The sequence below is a fragment of the Manis pentadactyla genome, chromosome 18 (assembly GCF_030020395.1).
Source record: "Manis pentadactyla isolate mManPen7 chromosome 18, mManPen7.hap1, whole genome shotgun sequence".
Classification (NCBI taxonomy): Eukaryota; Metazoa; Chordata; class Mammalia; order Pholidota; family Manidae; genus Manis; species Manis pentadactyla.
In genome coordinates this window covers 27,136,560-27,156,650 of record NC_080036.1, presented here as the reverse complement: position 1 = coordinate 27,156,650, position 20,091 = coordinate 27,136,560, and the positions used below count along the sequence as shown (strand labels likewise).

The window sequence follows — 20,091 nt, the reverse complement described above, 5'->3', positions numbered from 1 at the left end:
TTCTCACCAATCTCTGCCATCCTGACAGGTATGTGAGTGCAGGCAGAGGCTAGATCATTGAGTGGGAGAAGAGGTCTCTTGACTGTGGCAAGAACTTTTAAGTTTTACTCTGAATTATATGGGAAACCATAGGAATACTTAAAAGTTGAGAGTTGCCTCTTTAAAATGCCACTCTGGGTGCCGATGAGGAATGGATTGAGGCGGCAGGCCTGGAAGTGGTGAGACTGGTTAGGTCGCTGTTGAAGTTTAGAGGCAGAATGATGATGGCACGGGCCGCTTTCCTTTCATAAAGAATCCCCCACCTCGATGACTCGGAGGAGCCCTCCTCACAGGTGGGAAGGCGGGCCCGAAGAGGCTGGGCGAGCGAGCTACGTCCGCGACCCCCGCAGAGGGGGCCCTGCGTTTCAGCACCACAGGGCGGACAGCTCCTGCCCCACCTCGGAGCGGAGAGCCCGGGGATTCCGCCCGCGCCTGCGCAGGAGCCAGCGGCTAGGTAAAGAGGCTCTGGACCAGGCTTAGGCGAATACCCTCCCTTTGGAAACCTCCTTTTTGCTACCCTCTAAAATGGAGGTAAAAGTGCCTCCGCGCCGCCTCACAAGGCTGCTGTGATCGCGGATGAGCCAGCCACCCATAGACTTTAGAAACACCAACAGAAGGGGCTGTCCTAGAACAAGGCCTCTTAAACAGTTACCTTCACAGACTCCAGAGTTTATTTCCACAACTTCAGAGAATAAAAAATAAAGCCAAGTCTGCACTGGGTTGGGCGAAGGGGCGTTTGGAAGCCTAATCTCGGAGCGTTTCCTGCGAAGCCCCCAGTCGCCTGCGCTACAGAGCGTCGCGTCTCTGCTCTGAACTAAACCGTTTCTCCGAGTTGGACAGTCAGTCTGAACCGTCCCAGATCCGGGGTAGATTTTCTCCCTCCAGTAGCGGAGTCCCTCTGGATGGGGTGGCGAGAGCCCGGCGCCCTGCTCCTGCCTGCCCCCTCAGCGCATGCTAACCAAATCTAGTTTCTCTTGACGCCTTCGAACTGGCTTGATTTTCTCATTTGGAGCTCGGCAGGACTCCTCCTGGGGTTGGGGAGCACCGACTGGGATCCGCAAACTGAAAGGACTTCGCTGTGCCAGCTCAGGTTCCTGAAGGTGTCGTCTTGCTGGGTCAGGGAAGACAGGCGGGGCCTTGGGATTTCTCTCTCTGAAATGATCTGTGTTTGAGGTCCCCAAAGAAGAGCTTTCTCTCAGTTTCCCTGAGGGAAAAGGGAGCAGAGAGTCGGATCCTGGCCTTAGGGATACCAGCAAACCACTGTGAGAACCCCCTGGGGCTCCCGCACAGGACCCATACTGCTACACCCCCTCCACCTCCTTCCTCTCCACCACTGCCCAGGTCCACGCGGCCACCCCACACCCACCTGGCCCTCTGTCCTTCCCTTCCCTCCAGAGTGGCCTCTGGGAGCCTTCCCTTCCCTCCCAGGAGGCCTCTGGGAGCCTTCCCACACGGGGAGGGGATTGTCCTTAGGCCTGCCTTTCTCTGAAATGGGGCAGGAGGCCAGGCTCCTGCAGGACCCCTGCTCATGCACCCCAGCCTCAGAACCACCCTGCACTCAAGGGGCAATGAAGCGACTACGGAGGTGGGGGGTGGGGAGGCGGCCTGGACTAGATATCTTGGCGTGAGGACGCCCGGAGTCAGACCTCCATCCTCCAGCTCTCTTCTCCCTCATTCACAAGGTAACTTCGAGCAAGTCACTTTTCAGTTTACTGCCCCCGGCCTCAGTTTCTCCACCTGTGAAAGGAGGGTAAGTCGTTCCTCCCAGGGGGGCTGCTGTCAGGAGTCACTGAGACAAAAATAAGCCTCTTATCACAGCCTCAATAAGTGTTGCTCTATAATTAAGTGGGTGACCTCCTTGGAAAGGGGGGTGCCTGAGAAGACTTCCCAGAATTAAGGGAGACGTTCTCCATCCCCAAGCGTCCCATTTTCTAGTATCTCTCTGGGTCCCTGAGACCTCAACCCACCCTCTCTTGGGGCGCCTGGAAGACAGGAGCCAGGCTCAGGACGAGACTGCTGGGCCAAAAGCCACGGCTGGCAGCCGGCAGGGCGGGCGAGGCTCCGCGGACCTGCGCTGAGCTGCCCGGGTTCCGCCGCGGGACGGCGCCCTCCCAGCGGCGGGGCTCCCGCCCGCCCGGTAGCCAAAAGAAAACTCTTCGGTGTTCAGTCCTCAACATCTTTCTGATTCGTGCATCTTCAGGACGAGAATCAAACTGGTTTTTAATTAGCCGCACTGACGGACTGTTGGCAGCTCTGGTATTTTTAAAATATCTATGAAAACAACTATTACGTACACATATATACATACATACCAGGGCTCCCGAATTAGCTCTTCTCTCGTCTGCAGAGCCGCCACCGCCTGGTAGTGGCGGAGAAAACGTGGCGCGGCCGGCAGCGGAACCAGGAATGTCACGATCGAGACCAGTTCCGCTGTGGCACCCCCGCTGTACCTCTTTCTGGGTCGGCGCAGGGGTGGTGTGAAGGCTGGGGGAGGGGCACGGCTTTCACCAACCCCTCATACCCACACCTCGAGGCTACATACAGTCTCCCCGCAACTCTAGGCGAGAAATACTGGGTACCTACGCCGAGCTGGGTGCTGGGTGCTGGGAGCGCCGCGGAGAGGCAGAGTGCTCTGGGCCCGTCACCAACTGGGCTTCCCGAGCACAGGCGCCTCCAAACCCGGGCCCCACTACAGCAATTCAAGAAATCAGGCCTCCAAGTGTGCGTTCGTTCCAGGGCGCCACACTGCGGCCCCCGCGCCCTCAACTTACTGGCTATTTTACGGATGCGACGACGCCCAGCTCTTGGCGAGTGCACTGCACACAGTAGGTGCTCTGTGGTGGGTAACTGCCTCCAGCTTCGCTTGCCCTAGCCCGTCACGCTGCGGCGCCTCGGGCTCCCCCTGCTGGCGCACGCGGTAATGAGCAGAGCCAGCACCTGCTGGAAAGCTGGAAAGCCTATTTTTTTTAGTTGACCCTCCAATGAGTCTCTGGCTATCCCCGCCCCATCCCCCTCTCCCGCAAAAGTTACACGCGAGAGCGTTCCAAGAAAATCTTATTTCCCGGTAGCTTTATCATAAACGCAAGCAAAATGAAAAAATGCATTCATTTACCCAACAAATATTTACTGAGTGCTTCAACCCCCACAGCTAACACTAAGCACTTACTGCATGCAAGGCATTGTGGGGCTTTTCTGTGTGTATTGCTTACTTAACTCTCACAACTATAGCAGGGTGGCACTCTTGCTATCCCCACTTTACAGTTAAAGACACTCAGGCCCTAAGAGAGGAGCTCAAGGTCACACACAGTTGTTAAGTATCTTTGAGCCTGGCTTGTCCCCAGAGCGCAGAGCCTCCTCCACTACATCACATCATGGAGCACCGTGGTTAAAGAAAAAAAGCATTGGAAGGGGCTTCAAAGCATCCCTTTCTCTAATTTCCCTGGGAAATTTCTCCTAGAAAAAGAAACAGATGAATGTTTCATCTAGAGAGAGATGTTAGGGTTTTCCAGGTCATTTCCTGGGTATTTGACCCAGGTGTTTGCTTGTAGCACCAGCCATTGCCAGAATAAGGTGGTTTCCCCACATTTTGAAGGAGAGGGAAGGTAAAAAGAAATAAATAACAGCAGGCAAATGAGTAGCAGTTTGAGATTCCTACCCTATCCCCTGTTCCTTCAAAACTGTACTCCTTCCAAAAGAGAGAAGCATGAGACCCCATAAGATTTAGTGGCCTGTTCTTCATGCCTGAGAAGCCAGAACTGTGAAGGAAGCTGACCTACTACGGTTTGACCAATCCCACCACCAACCAAGTGGACTCATCATACCGATTCTGAGCCTCTCGTTTGTTCTGGGGCCTGGAGTGGGCCTCAGCGCTGCCCTCACCTGGGCCTGGGCACAGCTTTGGAGCAGGGTGGTAGGTACCATGAGACAGGCACATGTGGGGAGTGAGTTAGGGAGGGGTTGCCCACTTTGGAAGGAGTGCCACAGCGAGACAGCCATGGAGCCAGACCAGGAATTGGAGAATCTTAGAGTGGAGAGAGGCCTTGGAGGCCAGTTGATCCATCAACACGAGGACTTTCAAGGTACCTCGGGCACAGGATGTTAGATGGGCCATCTTAGTTCCTGATATGAATAATCTGATGTGGAAACTGAGGTCATTACACCACTTTCCACTCTGCCCGCCCCATCCCTGTGCCCTGCCCCAGGGTAGTGGGTGTGTCTGGTTGCCCCTTTTGAGACTCTGCATGCCTCTTAAGACAGGGTTTCTTTTTTTTTTTTTTTTTTGGTATCATTAATGTACAATTACATGAGCCATGTTATGGTTACTAGACTGCCCCCATTATCAAGTCCCCACCACATACCCCATTACAGCCACTGTCCATCAGTATGAAGACAGGGTTTCTGCTCCTCATCGCTGTACTCCAAGCTCTGAGCACCAGCTCTGACACAGAAGAGCACCTGACTTAAATTCTCCTTTAGCACCCTGATGGGTGATCACCCTGCCCCTATCTGAATGCTCCCAAAAACGGGGCACTCACTACTTTCCCACCGGCTTCTCCTGTGGATCAGTTGGGTAATTGGGTTCTTCTCCCTGTAGCCTTACAGTCCTAGTATTACCCTCTGAGCCTGTCCTGAGACCTGGGAAAAGCTATAGATTACTCCAGAGAGCCCAGTACCTGCCTTCCATCTTTAGAGCCTAGTCCAAAAGGAAAATCTGGAAAAGGGAGATTTCTTATCCCAAAGGGCATGGAATGACCCATGTGAGCCCCAGAGGAGAATTCAGCCCACCTAGGGGCTGAGATCACAGCAGAGTGTATAGTTGGGTGGAGGCTTCCCCTTCAAGCCCACCTGCATATCTGGTCCTGAGTGTCTAAGAGAGGCTGTCCTGGAAAGGCCAGAATGCTATCATGCCATTTCAGTTCCATGGTATTTTCCTGAGTTTTCATGTGTCAGGGTGAGCTGGGGTGTGAATGTGTCCATGCATGTGTGTGCATGTCAATCTCCATCTTTCAACACAGGCTAGGCATGGACCCAAGAATGTGACCAGAAGTAAGCTTGTATCCTGGAGGGAGGGGGGAAGGGGAGGGCATCACCACCGTGTGCCTAAGCTGGTGAATGTCCTATAGCCACAGAAGAAATGGAGTCCAGATGACCTTAGGGATGCATGCATATATGAGTATATAGAAGTGTGTGTGCTCACAAGCAACCCCGAGTTCGGGTGGCTTGTGTGTGTGTGTGTATGTACACACAACTGCAAAGACAAACTGTGGCCTGGTTCTATGTCTAGGTGACAGTGTGTGGGGTATGTGTATATATTCACAAGCATTTCCCAACCTGGTTCTGTGACACTGTGATCTTGAGGCTGAGCATGCTTGTATGTATGCTTGTGTGTATATGTGTGTTTACAATGTAATCCCAAGCCTACATGTGAGTGACCGTGTTTGTGTGTTTAGATGTGAAGCCACATCTGAGTCAGGGACTGGATGACTGTGTACGTGGGCATTTTATGTGCACATCCCGCTTGGTTCACTATCATCAGAGCCCATGGGCACAGATGGGTGCTCTGACCACAGAGGCTGGGGCCAGGTGGTCCTGAGGCTGGCTAAGCATGTGGGGGACACGTACAGGTGACTGTTGCTTATGGGCAGCCTTGTGGAGCCTGTGGCTGGTGTCCACTCCCTATGGCCTCTAAAACTCCCCGTCCTGGAGCATCTTGGCTGTCCTTGCTCCCAGACCACCTTCCCTAGGAGTCCCTTTAACTCTCAGCCCCTTTCCTGGCCAGGGGGCTGAGAGTTGGGGGATATTCATCTCAGGGAGTTTTTGTTCCGCCTCATAAAAGGCCTCAATGGCTGGGAATACCATTCTAATTACAGGGAAACCCAGCTTATGTGGGGGACACAAAGGGCTGTGGTCTCATAGCAGCTCCTCCATCCGTCAAATCTGGCTGTCTAATGACGAGGTGCGAGCTGTGAATGCCTAAAACAAACTCAAAAAGGAGGGAAAATAAAGCTGCCGGGGGCTTAAAATATATTAAATTACCCTGATTAGGAGTCGCGGCTTTGCAGGAGCTGTTTGGAGAGGCCGGGGAAGCTGTGAGTCGTGCTATTCACGTGGGGGTGTGGGGGTCAGTAGGTCGGGAGGGGTTCACAGAGCCCTGGCCCATTCTCATGCTAACACCAAGGACACACTGCAGGCTTAGTGGGCTGGAAAATAGAAATGAATTTGCCATAATCCTCCTCCTCCCGCCAAGCCCAGGAGAAGTGTTGCCTAATTGTGGCCCAGAGCCTGCTGGGCATTGAGACAGGGCCACACCCTGGAGCCTGTGCCCTTCAGCCTTCTCACCCCATCACTCCTTTTGCCTGTGGGGCAGGGTCAGGGGATGGCAGTAGGTTCCAGTGTGTGTATGTGAGGTGGGTGTGCCAGGTGCACGTGCATGAGGGTGCACACATGCTCACCCCTTCTGAGGGTGCATTATTTAACTACCCCTTTACACAAACACAGGCCGTTCACAGATGCAGATACCCCTCACTGCTCCACACACACCCCTGCATAAACACATACATTTTGTGGACACAAATACACCACATACTTTGCAGACACATGTACCCCTTCGTGGAGGAATACACACTCCCCACACAGTCCTTCTCAGCCACATGCTGCCTCCCAAACATGGACACCCATGTGCATATCCCTTCAGATGTGCTCCAAAACCACAGACCTAGTACAATGTCAACATTTTACAACAGAGGAAACAGGCCCAGAAGACAAGGGACAGCCCTTTCCCAGAGCCACCGCCATCAGCCTTGTCTCTATCTGCTGCAAGACCTTGGTCCTTCCTCTACCAGGCCTCAGTTTCCTACTGTAAAATGAGGTACTTGGACTAATGTTCTAGAAAACCCCTTTCAGCCAGGAAATTAGGAGAGAACGAGTGTCAGGGGCTACTGCTCCTATCCCATCCTCCCTGCATATGCCTGGGAGTGTAAACAGACACACACCCTCCACAGGGCACATACGATGCTTTTCTCAAGTGTTTGCAGGGCTACAAACCAGATGATAGGTCCAGTCTTTGTGGCCTGCATCCCCACAGGTCCCGCTGCAGGTGGCGCCCCCACCCAGCCCGTGCTCCTTCAGCCACACACGTCTATGCGGTTCTGTCCCGGCCACACTCTGAGACGTGGGGAGTCAGGTGTGGCTCTGAATCACAGGGCAAGACAATGTGGTCCCTGGAACCCAGGAGAGGCATCCAACCACAGTCCTCCCCCACCCGGGGCTCCCTCTGCCAGCACATCTAGAACAGGTGAGCCCGGAGCAGATGGGGCGAAGGCGTGTGACCCTCTGACCTGATCCCACAGCGTCAGCGCAGTACACCCTCAGCATACTCAGCTCAGCCGTAGGAGTCAGGGAACTGTTCCTGGCTAGACTGGAACGGACACTGAGAGAGTAAACTGGGTAGGGAAAGGGAGGGAGGCAACTTCAGGGCCCTGTTCCCCTTATGGTCCCTAGGAACACCCCTCTCCTTCCAGCACCCTGCAGAGAGCCAGGGGCGTGGGTGCATGGAGGGCACCAGGGTAGGCACACCCAGGCCCCCCGCCAACCTGTGCCAATCAGCCTCAGCATTTCCCTCTGAGCCATAGAAGAGGGAGGGCTCCGGCAGCCAAAGAGTATGAGGGCAAAGTCCCAGAAAGGGCAGGACCTCCCTCCCCTCCAGCCTTCCCAGGCAGAGAGGCATGAAACCTGGAGTCCCTGGGCGGTGCTGGGGGTCAGCTGAGGCTGCTTTCTCCCACTGATCCCTGGAGGGTGGAGTCAAGGCTAGCTGCCAAAAATAGCGGTGGGACCCCTGGCTGCAGCAGGGGAAGAGGGTGCAAACGAGACCCTCCCAGCTTGGGGACCCAGGTGTGCTAAGTAGTAGTTGAACATCATGGAGGCAGAGCAGGGGGCTGGTGGGCCAAATGCCGGGGGCTTTAGGATGGAGGCCCTGTCATGTAAGCCGGGATTCTTTAATGAATTGAGGGGTTTCATAAAGTGGAATGGTGCAGAGATGGCAGATGCCACCCCACACCCTCCATGAGGACCAATGTGAAACATCCAGGGGCCACCTGTGCTCCAGAGGTGAGATGGGAGAGATAAAGCCTAGTTATGAGGTCAAATAACAGTTTCCCTCTCCCTCAGCTTTAGACAATCGCGTGGCTCCTTTCCTGTCCTGCACTGGATGGCCTTCACCAGAACTCTCATTTAGGGGGTTATCTAGATCAAACCCCACAAGCCCTCTCCAGGCTTCCCAGCTCCAGGCCAGGCAGCTCCACACACTCCCGTCATAGGGAGCAAGAAACTCCTGTGGGGCCACTTGTCTGGAAGAACCACAGTGAAGTGAGGCAGGAAGGAGACTGGTGGGGGGGCAGGTGGAGGACAAGCCACTGAGTGTGGACAGGGTGGCAGGGTTCTGCCCTTCAATGCAACACAAGTCAGGCCTCACCTGGCTCCCTAGAGTTTCCCAAACAGCTGCCCAGGCCTCAGGCCTGGCTGTGCCTGGTGGGTAAGGAACCACATTGGAGCTGTGGTGCCCTCCTCCAGTTTGATTCTGCTCCTCTCCGATTTTGTGGGGGAGGTCAGGTTGCAGCCCCGAGGGACACAGAAATTGAACCAAGGGTGTAACTGATGAGTAAAAATGGGAGCGCTGACAAGAGTGGCTGAAGCCCTTATTGATCCCCCCCACGCTCCAGCCGTGCGTCGGTGGCCAGGCCCAGTGTTTGGGGAGGATGCCCAGGCCCCATCCTCTCCTCCATCCCTCAAGACCTTAGTTACAGCCAGCCGAGCTAAAATCCATAAATTCCTGCGGAAGCACACACACCAGCCGCATAGGTATTCACCACAAACATACAAGAGCAACGAATTCGAATTCCAGAATTTTCTCCATATAAAATAATGCTTCATGAGGCAATGTTCAGCCTCTAGACCCTGAGGTGGGGAGAGAGTGCCCGGGGCCCGAAAGGGGTCTGTTGGCTGCCCTGTTCGGGGAGAGAACCCCCTCCATCCAACCTTCCCAGAGACGCCCAGGAAAGGGCCCTGCGGACTCCGTGGGCACAAAATGAGCCTGCCTGGGCTGGAGGCCGCCCAGGATGCAGAAACGCCAGAGATTTCCCAGCACAGGAGCCCCGGGGGTCTGCTGTGTGGCTTCGGAAAGGCCGGAGACATTTCTAGTTTAACATTTCTGGGAATTTCGAGCCATTCCTACCTAGTTTAACGCGTATCTCCCAAGGCCACCCTCACCGTCCCTGTGTCTGCCCTCCTGCAAATGGTCCGGCGCATCACTTACCTCCCTTCACACATAAAGAGAAACGGGAACGGGAACTTTTTTTTTCTAGCATATTCCCAAAATGAACGCTGTGCTTGGGCCAATTCCAGCGGAGTCGAGTTTTCTTTGGCACGATGGCGCTGCCAGGGTTCGGGAAGGATCTCCGCGGGGCTGGCGCCGGCACGGTGGTGAAGACCGAGAGGGGCTGGGGACTCGGGGCCACCAGCGTTTCGGCGGAGAACCGCAGCCCAGGGTTCCTGCGGCCCGCTCCGCTTTGGTGTCGGTTCTCCAGCTCAGACCCAGCGCACCCGCCTGCCTCGCGAAGAGAACCGAGTCCCCGCTGCAGGCCTCCCAGACCCCGAGCCAGGCACACCCGCCAACACCCCAAGGCCTGCCCAGGCTGGAGGCTGGATTTTCAGAAGCTGCCTGCGTTAAGAGCAAAGGAAACTGACTAGGAGAAACTCCAATATGCAGCGATTTTTCTAAATATCCCGATTGCCGAACCCCGCGTGACCACCGCCAGGAGCCATGCAAGGGCTGGGCGGCAGAGCCGGGCTTTCGGGCCTGGCTCCGGGCTTCTATTTGTAAAACACAGAATGAAATCGGGAGAGCGAATATAGACAAAGCCACTTTAAAGTGTTCGATTGGCGAAATCTCCACACTTAGCACACACTTTCATTTTCGAGCAGCCCTTGGCCGTAAGCAGGTCCAGAAAATCGATTGTGTTTCGGGGCGAATTCCACCCAGGGAGAGCCCCGGGAACGCCGCGTGTGCGTACGTTGGAAGGAAGGAATGGATATGTTAGCCCTCCGGATGCAAACGCACTTATAACCCCCGGCGCACCTCTGTGGGCATCTACAAATGTATGCCTGTTTACCCTGTTCTACACTCTCCATGGAATTGCCACAGTTGTGTGGGCCAGGCCGGCCACCCTTCTCTTCCTCCGCGCACGCAGAAAACTTAGCTGCATCGGCCGAAAACTACCGTTCGGCCCAGCCGGGACGAAGAGCCTCTGGCCTTGCGCTGGCCAGGAGGGCTGCAAACTGAGTTGTCCGGATTCTCATATCCTCTGTCCTGCACGTCTATGCCTTAAAACAGACCGGTTTGGAGCACCTACTGGAGGGACAGGGGAGCCCAGCGCAGGGAAGGAGGGTGTGGCTGGGGCCCACCCAGACAAGGTTGACAGGCTCCACGGGCACTGTGGGCCACCGTTTCCAATATTTTGCCAGTGTTTGGGGGCACCCATGGGGCTCTGCGCAAGTGTGTCCACAAGCCCCTGCAGCCCGAGCACAGGACGAGGCTTTTTGAAGGCCGTGCATTCCTCATGCTGACTTTGCCTGTCAATGGAGAGACGTGGGCTATTGACCCAGCGGCCTCCCCCTCTCCGTCTATTGTCGCGGCTCAATCACGCATTTACCGGGAAAAAAAGCGAGTTTATCTTAGCCTGGAGGAGCCTCGTGTTGCGAGGGGTGGGGAGACTATCCGGGGGAGGGAGAATTCTTCAGTCACGACTGTGCAGATGGGTTGAGGAGAGACATTTTCAGAAAAGCGCCAATTTCCCCTTCACAATGAGCGCTAAGTACCTGATAAATGGGGCTGGTGTTTATTCATGAGCAGGTACTTTGGAGATGGCGATTAGAACAGCCGCCCGCGCTGCCTCGCCAAGGTACTTAAAGCCGGGCAGGTGCAGCGCTGCGCGCGGCCCGAGCGCACAAAGCCCGCGGCCACAGCGGCGCGGGGAGGGGCGTGAAGGCGGCCCGCGCCGGGCCCCGAGGGGCGCGCAGCGCGCAGGCACCTTAGCCCTTTGTTCCCCGGCCCAAGGCAAGGCCACTTCACCGAGGGGCGTCCCGGGGAAACCTCCCCTCTAATTACCAAGAACTTCCCTTCGTCCCTCCGCCCGGAGCTCAGCCTGGCAACTGTGGGTCTGGCGGACGCGGGGACGCAGCGTGAGACCAGGCTCCGCGGATACGTAAATGCTGCTTTTGCGAAGTAACTAACTCGACAACTGGGAAGAAACAGAGCCCGGGCCTGGGAACCGCGCGGGCAAGCGGTTCTGGCCGCCCCGCCGCCGAGGCGCCACCTCTGGCAGTGCGGGTAACCTCGGGCTTTCAGGTTTTGTTTCAACTCCAAGGGGAGAAAATTGGGGTCTGTCTCTTTCCACGGCTTCCCGGCGCCAAGGTCGTGGGACAAACCCGATCTCGCCCTCAGAGCGGCTCCGGAATCCCTAGGAACCCCTTTTTTCTTGCCCACGATCGGCGGCCTCCGCGGGTCGCGCGCGGAGAGCGCCGCTGGCGCCCCGGCCCTACGGGACCGAGGGCAGCGTCCTCTGCGCAGATGCCCGTGGAGCTGCCCAGAGTTCCCCCGCGGCTCGGCCGGGCAACCCCCAGCCCGGCAGCTTCGTGGGTGCTTCGTGCACGTAACACCCGGACGCCCGAGGCGCTAGTGCAAGCGGGCACTCTCGGTCCGACTCCTGGGGCCTGTCCGGGTGGCCTTTTTTCTTTTAAATCTTTTCGAAAAACAGACCAAGATAATTTTTTGAGCAATTTCAGCACGCAGAATCAGAGACAAAAAATCTGTTTCAAACCGGCTGGATTCCTCTTGGGAGTGGGTGAGGAATTCTTTCAGAATGACCATAAAAAAGCGGGCAGGGACCCGAGGTGACCCCCCCACAAAGCAGGTCCCCCCACCCCCATTCTCCACCCTGAAGAACCCGATGGCTCTCCCGCTCGATCAGATTGACCAGAAGATTATAGAGATTAACGTTCCTTACAGATTTTTCTGGAATCTTAACTTTTGGGTTAGAATAAATTGCAGATAACAATAATCTCGGTTCCCGGGGAAATCTGACATCTAAAATGTGAGCGAAAACTGAAAGTAGTAACCCAGAGGCCCGGCAGAGACGCAGGCGGAGGCCAGCCGGGTGCCCGCGGCCCGGACGCCGCCGCCCCGGACGGGACCCGGGGCCAGACCCGCCGACCCCGCGATTAGTTCAAAGGGATCGCAGGAGAAGCAAGGCTTCCCTCCTTGTCTTCTGCCAGGACCTGAGTTAGGGTTGGAGGGTGAAGCGTTCTCCCGAGTAATAACAGTCTGCGTCCCCAGCCCCAAGGACACACCGTGGTACTGCGGGGACTGCCCGCCTAGCCGCGCGGGCCTGCGACGCCGGGTACGCCCCCCTCCCGTGCGCCGCCGCGTGGCCGCCACCAAGCTAATGGCTTCCCTGCACCACGGCCTTGGGTAAAAGTTACCGCGGGGCAGGACCGCGCCAATCCCCACACCCGAAAGGCAGGGAATCCGGACTTCTGGCTCTGGCAGCCAGCATCGTCGTGAGCTTGGCACGCACAGCGCGGCCCCCCTGGTCCCCACGGCAAGATGGCTGCCGGCCGTGACAAGGGGGCCCAAATTTAGGCAGGAAGTGAAAGATAAATTGGAATAGGTGGGGGGCAGGCGGCTGGAGATGACGCATAGCAAAGCAGTTTTTATATTTTCCATTCCACAGACCTTTAAGGCAAACCGAGAAGCCGCTCGTGGGATTAGGAGAAGGGCAGTCAATACTAACGTCCAGGAATGATTTCCTTCACATTACAGATTTAGAATAAATCATAAAAATGTAATGAATACGATTCTGGGGAAGGAGATAAGCCTGGGTGTAATCTTTGGCCCTAGAATCCGCAGGTCGGCTTCCCCAGCTGAAAAGTTTTTGTTTTTCTAAGAAAGACATCTGGACCAGTGCTTGGGCATCCCCAGTTTCTGACTTGTGCATCTCACTCTGGCGAAGCCCCACTGACCTCCAGCCTCTCTCAGCCCAGTGAGTTAGGCCCTGAGGTCTGCTGAGCAGGGGTCCTGGGTGGAGCTGCCCCCAGGTGCCCTGTTCAGACCTCAGACCCACCAGCGGTACACCCCTTTAACCCATAAAGAGCCTTATCTGTTTTTGGAGTCAGTTGGGCAGGAATGTCCAAAGGGCTTTTATTACTCCAGCTATTATATCACAAATGGCTTGTATTCACTTGGTTGGTGATAGTCTCTACCTCCTGAAAAAGCTGGGAATATCTCATCAACTTGATATCTTTCTCATCACCAGGCCAGTGACTGACGTAGAGTGGGCTCTACTGAATGTCAGTTCTGACCAGAAGGCTTCAGGCTAGAAGGCAGAGCCCTCACCCGGTGGGCTCGGTGGGTGTCGGCCACCCCACCCCAGCTTCCTCCTCACTGCAGCGAGCCCCTCCGTGGAGCACACAGAGGCAGCGCTCAGGACGGAGCCTGCACGGGAACACTCAGGAAGCCCGTCCCAACCTGGCTCTCTTTGATCCTCTCTCTGGGTTTGTGATGAAAGGTCTAAGGTTACACGGACTCGGGGCCTCGAGGAGTCACCAGTAAGGGCAGTTTTCACCCGAAAGCTTTGCGATGCAGCCCCAGGGGGCCAAAGCTCTACCAAGAGACTACAGTTCTGGGGTCCACTGCATCAGAGGTTCTGATGACCTTCTGAAGTTCCTCCTTACTATCAGTTTCCTCCTCTGCAGAGGAGGGAGGGTTGTAAAAGAAGGCTCCCAACATCTAACGTGGAACCCCAAGAAGTGTGAGGGACGGCAGCGCGAGGAAACTCCTGCAGAGCTGCGAGGACACTGGGGGACACTTGTTTTCACGCCAAGGAAAGTGTGCATTTCTTCCTGAAACGTGGCCCTTTGATGAGCAGTTCATAGACTCAGGTGCACAGACCCTGGAGCCAGACTGCCTGGGTTCAAATCTGCAATTTACTATTTATGTGGCCTTGGGCCACTTTACTGTCTCTCTGTGTCACAATTTCCTCATCTCTGAGCAAGATTGATAACAGTACCTATCTCACGGGGCCCTGGTGAGGATTAACTGAGCTAATACACGGGAAGCACTTGGAAGTATGCCTGACACAGGTGAGCTCTTAGTAGGAGTTGCCCAGCCCCCGGGATGCAACCCCACCCCTTCACAGTCTCTTCCACCAACCCGCGCACACACACACACACATGCATGCACACACACATCTCTAAGTGGCTGGGCTCTTGGAGAAAAAAGATTTCAAGGGTCTGTATTTAATTCATCACCTGCGAAGACACTGTGGATCTCTGTGACCTCTGGGGGGTTTAAGTCATTTGCCTAAGGAGCTGCTGTCTTTCCACAGTCCAGGCACCTCCTTGGTGGCTTGGTTCAAGCATGTGGAGACCAAACTGGTGTCGGTTTTTTCTTTTCTGAAGGAGGCGGGGCATTGTTTTTTGAAAATGCAAAGTGACAGTAACATTGTCATTAAAGGTGAATGTTGTTAAAAATAATAATAGCTTTCACTCACGGATACATTTACAATGTCTCAGGCACTGGGCCAAGCACATCTTATTTTATCCTCACAGCAAGCCCACGAGATAGGTTTGCAAGCCCATTTTGCAGATGAGGAAATGAAGATTTGGCAAAAGTCATATGGTTTACAGGAGAGAGAGCCAGGGTTTGAACACAAAACTCCAAAGGCTGGGCTGTTCACCACCCCGTCTCCTTCCTGTCTCTGGGTGACACAGAAAGCGAGAGAACCACGTGAAATGTGATTTGGGAGGCATTGCAGCAACTAGCTTAGCAACAAAGCTAGAGTGTTGGTAGTATAGTCAAGCACAGAGTCTAAATTAGCCTGCCTAATTTCAGAGCCCACCTGGACCTCATTCTAGCTTTGCCTCTAAAGGCAATTTACTCAACCCCTTCACACCTCAGTTTCCTCTTCTTTAAAAGGCGGCTAATAACAGAACCCACCTATTTTAGCTGGGAAGACTGAGTTAATATATAAACAGTAAATTATTATTCCCTCAGCCTACTATAGAGTAGTATTTCCATCACCCTTTACAAACTGCTGCCTTAAATTTCCTCAGTCTACCCATCCGTGAGTTGAGAACCTTGGCTATTGGGACAAAGAATAGTGGTTTTTCCAAGATGTCACAATAACGCAGGGAGAACCAGATTAGAGCTCAGGACAGCAGTTCCCAAGAGGAAGAAGAAGGGTTGAGAGCAGCTTTTGCACAATTTTGCAGAAAAAATGTTTGTTTCCCTTTTTAAAAAGATGTAAACATCTTTCCAGGCTCCTCTGACATCGGAATGTCAGTGATGAATCATGGAAAGCATAAAGACATCCACTAGGTAGGTCACGGTCTCCATTTTTAGTCAACTTCCTGGTGGCCCTGCTGAGACGTTCCAGGAGGCCTAAGGTTTGATGCAGTGCATGAAACCTCAGCCCACCCAGGCCCTCAGAGTGGACAGTGGAGCCTTACAGAGGCTGGGGTGGGGGGGGGGGCTTTTCTGGCATTTCTTCTTTTTAAAATTTTAAAGCAATTTTTGGCTTAAAAACATTGGACCAGCCATTTCCTGCTGGTTCTTGCTTTTGAACAGAGGGGAAAGCTCCTGGGGGGGTGTTATTGCAATTTGAGCCAATGTTTAAAAACAAAAACCCCTCAATCCTCAGTGCTTTTTAATTTTATTTGTGTATTTGTTTCTTTGTTAATTCATCTAGAAACTATTGCCTTTATTGAGTGCCTACTAAGCGCTTAGCAGTGAAGTTGCAGATCATAAGAGGGGAAAGAAATGTAGGAGAACTCTGAACAGACCTCCTGGAGGAGGAGATCATTGTGCTCTTGCAGGTAGACACTTTAGCAAGAGTGAAATACCAGAAGTGAGATATCTGGGGCCTACACAGAGATGAAGAGGGACAGGCACACAGAAGGGAGAGCATGGCTTCAGGAAAAAGGGCCATCTCCTCCCTTTTAACTTGCTGCTTCTAACTTGCTGTGAATTTAGAAGCCAAATATCATGGATGTTAGAACTGTGTGTAGAGCATGAGTACATGAACGACCCCGAAGTGAGCACCCGCGAGTGGAAGGCAGGGATGGGGGACAACGTTTGGGTCCCTCAGAAGAAGCCCTCGGTGCCCTTTCAGCCTGGCAGCTTGCTGGTTGGGTGAGGTACAAGTTACCATCTGTCCCCACACACACAGGAACAGAAAGGGCCTACGAGCAGAGACAAGGGTCCACTATGACCCCTGCACTGCCACTGAATCACAGTCCACTCCACCCACTACCACCATTTGGCCCAAGCTGGAGATGGGCGGTGGGGCAGGGAGGGAATGTCCACAGCTGATCCTCCTTAGAGCACAGCTACACACACACACACACACACACACACACACACACACACACTCGAGAGCAGCCTCAGAACCTGGGGAGCGGGATTCTAACTGGGGGTGCCTCCAGCCAGAATCTGGGAGTCACGAGTCAGAGCCAGAACCAGCAGTGTAGAAGTGAAGATCATGAGGCTGACCAGGAGAGGCGGGGGCGCTGGGCCACGGCCTCGCCCAGGAGTGACTGGGCGGCCTTGCCCTGTGTCCCCCTCCCCAGGCCTGGGGCCCCCCAGAGCCCTGGAACGGCAGCGCGCCCCCCGGAGGCCCGGCGGGACCGCCGGCCTCCCTGCCTCTTTGCAGCACACCGCCCTCCGCCCGGCTGCGCGCGGTCGCCGAGTTCCGAGCGGGGGGCGGGGCACCAGGGGTGCAGGCGAACCCCGCCAAGGTTCTTACCTCCGCGCGAGCGTCCGTCCGACCAAGCTCGGTTTGCTGCTGGGACTGCGGGGCTGGGGCGGCTCCCACGGACTCGGATCGCCTCCCCCCGCCCTGAGCCCCCAGACCCTTCGGTGGCCCCGAGCGGGGGCGCCGAGACCCGGGGACAGGCGCCGCGCCGGCGGGAGGAGGCGGCTCCTGCGGGGTGCGGTGAGGCGGGGCGGGGGCGTCTGCCGGGCCCCGCCCGAAGGGACTTGGGAGCGATTATCTCAAAGAACAAAGGCAGCTGGGGAAGGCCTGGAGCGCCCCCCCCACCCCGGGCCTGGCCCTGAACTTGAACTTGTACTTGACACTTTGTCCGGAAGGTGGCGAGGGAACCCCTCTGGGCCAGGACGGGGCTCCTGCGCGCACCTCCCGTGCCGGGGCGCGGGCGAGCACGCCCCCCTCGGCGCCAGGAGGGAGCCCGGCGTCCCCAGGTGCCCCCGGATGCAAGGGTTCTGGGGTCCCTTCCCCCTCCTCGGAGGGTCGGGGTGCGAACGAGGCCTGGGTCTCCGGCCGGAGAAGTCGGCCGGGGCCCTGCGCCTGCCGCCCCCAAGCCCTACCCTGGCCAGGCCCGCAGCCGTCGCGGCGCTGGGCCGGCCGGATTCTCTGCACGTCGCGTCGGCCGCCGCTATTCAGCCGCTAATTGAACGTTAATGGCAGGTGCGGATGAGGTCAGCGGAGCTGGCTTTTCTCACACATTTTTCATGCAAATTCGTGAAACTCTAAACAAATTTAAATAAAAAGCTCTTTGTGCCGCGCGCCCGTCAGTCCTCTCCCTCCCGCCCGGGTCCGAGCTCCTCCCGCGGCTCTGGGGCCCGAGCCTGCTGTCCGGCGAGCGCGGTCCGCGGGGGGAGCCGGGCGCCCCCAAGCAGCGCCGCCTGCCGGCCTGGGCCGCACCCCCTCCGCAGCGCCCACCGCGCCGGGCTGCCTGGGGTCGTGGGGCACCGCGAGGCTGGCTGGGTGCCAGGGCCCCTGGGGAGGCAGCGTGGGCAGCGCTTAAGTGCCCAGCATCGGACCCGTGCACCTGTGCTGGCCTGCGGGCTGCTCCCACACCCACAGCCCTTGCAGCCAAGGGCCGCCTGGTCAGCTTTCCGGGCCTCACTCTCCCCCTTGGTTAAACAGGAATTAAGATAGTGCCCCCAGGTGCATACGGATGTCTGAGGATTGGCCCATGATTTAGGACAGGGGCACGCCCGTAGAAGAGCACCGGCACATGAACGTGCTGATTATGATCTGGGGTCCAAAGGCCTTGTGAAAATGAATGCTGTGGTTTGGCACATACATGGAAAAACTTGTCAGCAGCTTTCAGGGGATTTACCGCCCCCTGCATCCCGTTCTGGTCACAGAGATGAGATCTGCAGCCCAGCTCTGCTGCTTCCCAGCTGTGTGGCCTTTCCTTCCCTCTCTGAGCCTCCGTTTCCTAGTCAGTCTGTGAAATGGGATTATGTCATATGCAGTGATTGTGAGGATTAAATAAGACATTGGTGGAGCAGCCATCGGTTTAGAGGAGCTGGGGAGCTGCCGCCCAATCCGGAACCTCAGAGCCCCTCTCCCAGGTGCAGCACACCCATGATTGCCTCAAGGCTACGTACAGGCCTTGGGCCAGCCGGCAGCCTTCCTCCTGTTACCCAAAAGACTCTAGCCCAGGTCAGAGGGACATTTTCCAAGGCCTTGGGGGGCTTCTTGCTCAGCTCTTCCCATCCATACTAGGGTCCCCTCCACACCTGGACAGTGAATTGTCTTTGCTAATGGCTAAGTCTTACTTTCCTCACCCATGTCCTCCCAGAAGAACTGACCAGAGACATGGAAAGCTTTGAAAAGAAACTTTGTTGTGGGTTGGGAAGAGAGAGGCAGGGGGGCTTCCAGGATAGGAAGAGCCCTCTCTCCCTGAACCTGCCCTTCTCCTCCCTTGGGACCATCCAGGGTTCCCAATGGCCTGGGAAGAATTCCTGTGAGTCAAGCTGGCTGGGTGTAATCTCTTTTCTCCCACTTCTGCTCCCAGAGAGTCAGCCTTCCCTTCAGGCCAGACTCTGGGAAGTCCCCGGAGCAGGCCTAGGAGCATCCTCATCTTCCTGCCAGGCCTCTTCAGGTCTGCAGAAGTACAGATGACCTGCAGCCAGGGGACAAGGAGGCTGTAGCATTTAACTGCCCACTCCTGCTTCCCACCAGGGAAGACCCAGGGACCTACCCCAGGACCCAGCCCCTTCTCTCCAGTGCTCACTCAGGCTTGTCTTGACCAGCTGGGCTGCATCCTTGCCTCTAGGCCACCACCTCCAGGAAGCCCATCTGGATAACCCTGCTGTCCCTGGATAACTGGAGGAGAGGCTATACTAACCAGACAAAGGCCCCAGTGGGTAAGAGGCTATGTAATACTCCCCTACCTCCACTCCACTGCCCAGTCCGGGGCTGGACACACTGCAGGAGATACATGGCATTGGGTGAAATTGGGAGAGGACCCCAGGCAAAGGACCATTTGAGGTGATCTTACAAAGGAGGGGTTAATTTATCTGTGTAGGGTTTGGCAAGAAGAGGCTGCAGCTTTGGGGCCCTCCTTCAGGTAGCCAAGCCAAACAGGATCTCTCCGGGGTTAAGAGTACAGACTTTAGAGTCAAAGAGACTTGGTTTTGAATCACTTCTGGTCCTTGCCAGCTGTGGGACTTGGAACCTGTAACTTTTCTGGGCCTCAGTGTCCTCATCTGTAGAACAGGTGCACCAGTAATACTGGCAGCCTGTAAAGGTATAAGGAGTCACTGCTGTCCTCTGCACGTGGCCACTCGTCATACTTCTTTCCTCTCTCCGCTGGCCCCCCAGCAGACTTGAGGTGACTGTAGCTGCCCCTAGGCCCCCAGGACCCCTGTGGATTTCCCAAGTCCCTCACCCCTCCGAGGCCTTCAGAGTTCCAATGTAAAACTCATCAGGTGGCTGCAGCCTGGTGGGGCCTGCTGGGGTGTTGCCTGACTCCGCAACCCCCTGCTCCGCGTCGCCCCTGAGAGACACTTGCCGGGTCATGTACTTTTTGGGTGAATAGAGCAGGTAGGGGAGGCAATTGGCACTGGGTGCCTAGTGTGCCCCATTCAGCAGGGTACTGTCTCTCCCAGGACACACGCTGCTTGTATAAATAGGGCTTTTCACAGCTTTGCCCACTCTTCCCTCAGGCCCAGGCCCAACACGCCCC

General features: G+C 55.8%; 1 long non-coding RNA gene across 1 annotated transcript in view; it reads right to left on the bottom strand.

Moving 5' to 3' along the window:
* LOC118935598 (uncharacterized) overlaps positions 1-17,172 on the bottom strand; it is a 30,971-nt gene extending 13,799 nt beyond the window's left edge. Inside the window, exons 1-2 of the long non-coding RNA XR_005033912.2 lie at positions 16,896-17,172; positions 692-1,243 (exon numbers count right to left, since the gene is read on the bottom strand). This is a non-coding gene — a long non-coding RNA (uncharacterized LOC118935598). The remainder of the gene's footprint in view (positions 1-691; positions 1,244-16,895) is intronic.
* Between the last annotated feature and the right edge of the window lie 2,919 nt (positions 17,173-20,091).